Source organism: Sciurus vulgaris (assembly GCF_902686455.1).
Source record: "Sciurus vulgaris genome assembly, chromosome: 3".
Classification (NCBI taxonomy): domain Eukaryota; kingdom Metazoa; phylum Chordata; class Mammalia; order Rodentia; family Sciuridae; genus Sciurus; species Sciurus vulgaris.
The window spans coordinates 187,322,546-187,328,221 of NC_136463.1; the positions used below are offsets into that span (position 1 = coordinate 187,322,546).

Consider the following 5,676-nt stretch of genomic DNA (forward strand, 5'->3'; position numbering starts at 1 on the left):
GCTTTAGCTATTCTGGGTTTCTTATTCTTCCAGATGAATTTCATGATTGCTTTCTCTATTTCTGTAAGGTACAACATTGGGATTTTAATTGGAATTGCATTGAATCTGTATAGCACTTTTGGTAGTATGGCCATTTTGACAATATTAATTCTGCCTATCCAAGAACATGGGAGATCTTTCCATCTTCTAAGATCTTCCTCAATTTTTTTCTTCAATGTTTTGAAGTTTTCATTGTAGAGATCTTTTACCTCTTTGGTTAGACTGATTCCCAAGTATTTTATTTTTTTTTGAGGCTATTGCAAATGGAGTTGTTTTCCTCATTTCCCTTTCAGCTGTTTTGTCACTTGTGTATAAAAATGCTTTAGATTTATGCGTGTTGATTTTATAGCCTGCTATTTTGCTGAATTCATTGATGAAGTCTAGAAGTTTTCTGGAGGAGGTTTTTGGATCCTCTAAATATAGAATCATGTCATCCGCAAATAGTGACAGCTTAAGTTCCTCTTTTCCTATTCGTATCCCTTTAATTTCTTTGGTCTGTCTAATTGCTCTGGCTAGAGTTTCGAGGACAATGTTGAATAGAAGAGGTGAAAGAGGACATCCCTGTCTTGTTCCCATTTTTAAAGGGAATGCTTTCAGTTTTTCTCCAGTAAGAATGATGTTGGCCATGGGCTTAGCATAAATAGGCTTTACAATGTTCAGGTATGTTCCTACTATCCCTATTTTTTCTGTGTTTTGAGCATGAGGGGGTGTTGTATTTTGTCGAATGCTTTTTCTGCATCAATTGAAATAACCATATGATTCTTATCCTTAAGTCTATTGACATGATGGATTACGCTTATTGATTTACAGATGTTAAACCATCCTTGCATTCCAGGGATGAACCCCTCTTGATTGTGGTGCATAATTTTCTTAATATGTTTTTGGATATGGTTTGCTGGTATTTTGTTAAGAATATTTGCATCTGTATTCATCAAGGATATTGGTCGAAAATTATCTTTCCTTGATGTGTCTTTGCCTGGTTTGGGTATGAGGGTGATATTAGCTTCATAGAATGAGTTTGGTAGGGTTCCCTCCTTTTCTATTTCCTGGAGTACTTTGAGAAGTATTGGAATGAGTTCTTTGAAGGTCTTGTAGAACTCGGCCGAGAATCTGTCTGGTCCTGGGCTTTTCTTGGATGGTAGATTTTTAATGGCTTCTTCTATTTCATTGCATGATATTGATCTGTTTAAATCGTGTATGTTCTCCTGGTTCAGTTTGGGAGAAGCATATGTCTCTAGAAACTTGTCAATGTCTTTGGTACTTTCTATTTTGTTGGAATACAGATTTTCAAAGTAGCTTCTCCTTATGTTCTGTATCTCAGTGGTGTCTGTTGTGATATTGCCTTTTTCATCACGAATTTTAGTAATTTGAGCTTTCTGTCTCCTTCTCTTTGTTAGTGTGGCTAAGGGTTTGTCTATTTTGTCTACTTTCTCAAAGAACCAACTTTTTGTTTTGTCAATTTTTTGAATTGTCTCGTTTCAATTTCATTGATTTCAGCTCTGATTTTATTTCCTATCTTCTACTACTTTTGCTGTTATTCTGTTCTTCTTTTTCTAGGACTTTGAGCTGTAATGTTAGGTTATTTAGTTGTTGACTTTTCATTCTTTTCTGGAATGCGCTCCATGCAATGAATTTTCCTCTTAGTACCGCTTTTATAGTGTCCCAGAGATTTTGATATGTTGTATTGTCATTCTCATTTACCTTTCAGAATTTTTTTTATCTCTTCCCTGATGTTTTCTGTTATCCATGTTTCATTCAATAGCATATTATTTAGTCTCCAGGTGTTGGAGTAATTTCTGTTTTTTATTTTGTCATTGATTTCTACTCTCGGTCCATTATGATCTGATAGAACACAAGGCAGTATCTCTATTTTTTTGCATTTCCTAAGGGCTGCTTTGTGGCATAACGCATGGTCTATTTTCGAGAAGGTTCCATGTGCTGCTGAGAAGAAAGTGAATCCGCTCGTTGATGGATGGAATATTATATGTCTATTAAGTCTAGGTTATTGATTGTGTTATTGAGTTCTATGGTTTCTTTGGTTGGTTTTTGTTTGGAAGATCTATCTAGTGGTGACAGCGGTGCATTAAAGTCCCCCAGAATTATTGTGTTGTGGTCTATGTGATTCCTGAAATTGAGAAGGATTTGTTTGATGTACAGGGATGCACCATTGTTTGGTGCATAAATATTTACTATCGTTATGTCTTCCTGATTTATGGTTCCCTTAAGCAGTATGAAATGTCCTTCTTTATCCCTTCTGACTAACTTTGGCTTAAAGTCCACTTTATCTGATATAAGGATGGAAACCCCTGCTTTTTTACTGAGTCCATGTGCATGGTAGATTTTTTCCCATCCTTTCACCTTTAGTCTGTGGATGTCTTTTTCTATGGGATGAGTCTCTTGCAGGCAGCATATTGTTGGGTCTTTCTTTTTAATCCATTCTGCCAGTCTATGTCTTTTGATTGATGAGTTTATTCATCAATTCAGGGTTATTATTGAGATATGATTTGTATTCCCAGTCATTTGGCTTATTTTTGGTTTTTAAGTTGGCTTGGTTTCTCCTTTGAGTGGTTTTTCTCTAAGGTAGTTCCTCCCTTTGCTGACCTACATTGTTGTTTTTCATTTCCTCCTCATGGAATATTTTGTTGAGAACATTCTGTAGTGCAGGCTTTCTATTTGTAAATTCTTTTAACTTTTGTTTATCATGGAAGGATTTTATTTCATCTTCAAATCTGAAGGTTAGTTTTGCTGCGTATAGGATTCTTGGTTGGCAAACATGTTCTTTCAGAGCTTGAAATATGTTGTTCCAGGCCCTTCTAGCTTTTAGAGTCTGGGTTGAGAAGTTGGCTGCTATCTGTATTGGTCCCCCCCATATGTAATCTGATGCTCTTCTCTTGTGGTCTTCAAAATTCTATCTTTATTTTGAAAGTTAGGCATCTTCATTATAATGTGCCTTGGTGTGGACCTGTTGTGATTTTGTTCATTTGGTGTTCTGTAAGCCTCTTGTATTTGATTTTCCATTTCATTCTTCAGGTTTGGGAAATTTTCTGATATTATTTCATTGGATAGGTTGTTCATTCCTTTGGTTTGTATCTCTGTGCCTTCCTTAATCCCAATAATTCTTAAATTTGGTCTTTTCATGATGTCCCGTAGTTCTTGGAGATTCTGTTCAAGATTTCTTACCATCTTGTCTGTTTGGGCAACTTTATTTTCAAGATTAAATATTTTGTCTTCATTGTCTGAGGTTCTGTCTTCCATTTGGTATAGTCTTTTGGTGATGCTTTCCATTGAGATTTTATTTGGTTTATTGTTTCCTTCATTTCAAGGGTTTTCGTTTGGTTTTTTTATGAGAATCTCTATCTCTTTGTTGAAATGATCTTTTGCTTCTTGCAGTTGCTCTTTCAGCTTATTGGTATTATCATTCATTGCCTGCATCTGCTCTCTTATCTCATCCTTTGCTTCATGAATCATCTTAATCATGTATAATCTGAAGTTCTTTTCTGACATTTCTTCTAACATAGTGTCATTGCATTCTATTACTATAGAATCTAGATTTGTTTGGATCATTTTCTTCCCTTGTTTTTTCATGTTGTTCATGTATCTTCCCCTCTAACACTGCAGATCTGGGGTATTGCAGATTTCCCCCTATAGGCTTATAGTGGCCCTATAGGTTTCCAAAACCTTTTCTTTAAGGGGAGATCAATATTAGCAGTGCCCAATTCAGACACTATGCAATCCTAGACCAAATAGCCCCTATGGGGACAATAACAAAATTGTCATAATAACCAGAATGAGTTCAAATATTATCTTCAGTAAAACAAACAGATTTGCAATAAGGTCTGCAGTTTCTGATGGAGGACAAAGAGGATGCAGAGGGATGTAGAATGTGGCTGTTAATGGGATAAGAAAAGAATATACAGGAGTTCTAGATAATAGAAAGGGTGAGAGTGTAATCTAAAGAAATTGGATGTTAGCATGCAAAAAGGGGAGAAAGAGACTCTGAGGGAACAGGTAAACAAAAGAGAACAAGAAAAGTAAAGAAATAAAAACTTAAATTTTTTCCATAAGGAGAAAAAAAAAATTCTACAGTATAACAGTCATATAGTAATGAAACCTCCCAGTGTTCAGTAGCCTGATGCATGAGAGCTACCTGACAATGAGCTTCAAGCCTCCAGCAGGCGTCTCAGGATGGGATTTGCCCCACCCAAAGATCAGAGCTACAGCTTCCAGGATTATCCAAGATGGCCGCTCTGGCTTTGAAACGTGTTGGCAAATGGGGAGCTGCAGCTCAGGGTGTGGACGTGGTCAGCAGGAGGTCCTGGAGGCAGGATTCAGTTGGTCAGGCAGGGGTCCTGGAGGTCGGTGTGTTTGGTGTGGTTGTGGGATCCTGGAGGCCGGTTGCAATTAGTCAGTCTGGGGTCCCGGTGATAGGGCGCAGTCAGTTGGTCTGGGGGTCCTGGTGGCAGGGAGCAGTCAGTCGATGTGAGGGCCCCAGAGGCAGGGAGTGATCGGTCGGGCTGAGGGATCCTGGAGACGGGGCTCAGTCAGTCCGGCCAGGGGTCCTACAGGGCCTGGCTGTTGTCTCAAAATGGCGGCAGCCACGTGTAATCAAACCTGCAGGTACTGTAACAGTGAACTTCCAGGCAGCAGCAGGCAGCTGGCGCTCCACTGGCAGTCAGCCATCAGTTTGCTGACTGTTGTCCGATGATCGGGAGGTGAACCTCATGCGTTGGGTGATGGATAGGTGTAAGGCAGGCGATGGACAGGCGAGAGGCAGGCAAATGGCGGATGATAGGCGCCTGACAATGAGCAATCTGCACTCAAAAAGGCATCGATATGCTGGCAGACTGCAGGTGATCACAGCAGACAAGTGGGGTAAACAGCAGGGGATCGATAAGCAGCAAAAACTGCCTTACCAAGAAACAGATATCCTCTGCTTGAAACTGGAGTTACAAGCGACAATGAACGCAGCCTCCCTCTAGTCCGCCATCTTGGATCTTCCTCAACCTGATGACTTTTAACAGGCCACACCTAGATTAATAGATCGAGGAGACAGCACTCAGAATATGCGAGATTTAAGCCACATAATTAAACTCTGGGTCTAACAGGCATGTACGGAACATTACCCCAAACCTGGCAAATATACATCTTTCAAGAACATATGGATTAGTTCCAAAATTTGGTCATCAAAAAATTGTCTCAGGGCTGGGGTTGGGGGCAGAGTGCCTACCGCTAGGGTTCAGGAGGCCGAGGGGACACATGGGGCTCCATCCCAGCCCCACAGAAACAAAGACACAAAGACTCAGCATGTTCAAGGAATTGGACTTACACAGACTATATTATTTCACCATATTGTAATTAAGTTATGAAACAACAAAAAGGGAAACTGTCGACGAACCTGCCACTCACTCCAAAACTTGTCCAGGGTTTCTTCCTAGACGGGACAGCCATTGCCCCCACCTTGAAGAAGCAAGGGACCACAGAAACATTTTGCACAAGAATTCTAGGTTTCTTTCATGTTCTGGAGCAACTCGAAGGCCAGCCTGTGTCCCTCACAGTCAGGGCCTTCAGCACCACGCTGGCACCAGTCAAGGTCGAGGTGGGCAGTCGTCCAAGGTCACAGAGAATGAGGGCTGACCT

At 40.1% G+C, this 5,676-nt stretch overlaps 1 long non-coding RNA gene across 1 annotated transcript; it reads right to left on the reverse strand.

Annotated features, from left to right (window-relative positions):
- Positions 1–275: 275 nt before the first annotated feature.
- LOC306657683 lies at positions 276–5,001 on the reverse strand. Its single transcript, XR_013762850.1, has 2 exons — positions 4,151–5,001; positions 276–534 (listed from the first exon to the last, which is right to left on the reverse strand). It is a non-coding gene; the product is annotated as an uncharacterized lncRNA (long non-coding RNA).
- Between the last annotated feature and the right edge of the window lie 675 nt (positions 5,002–5,676).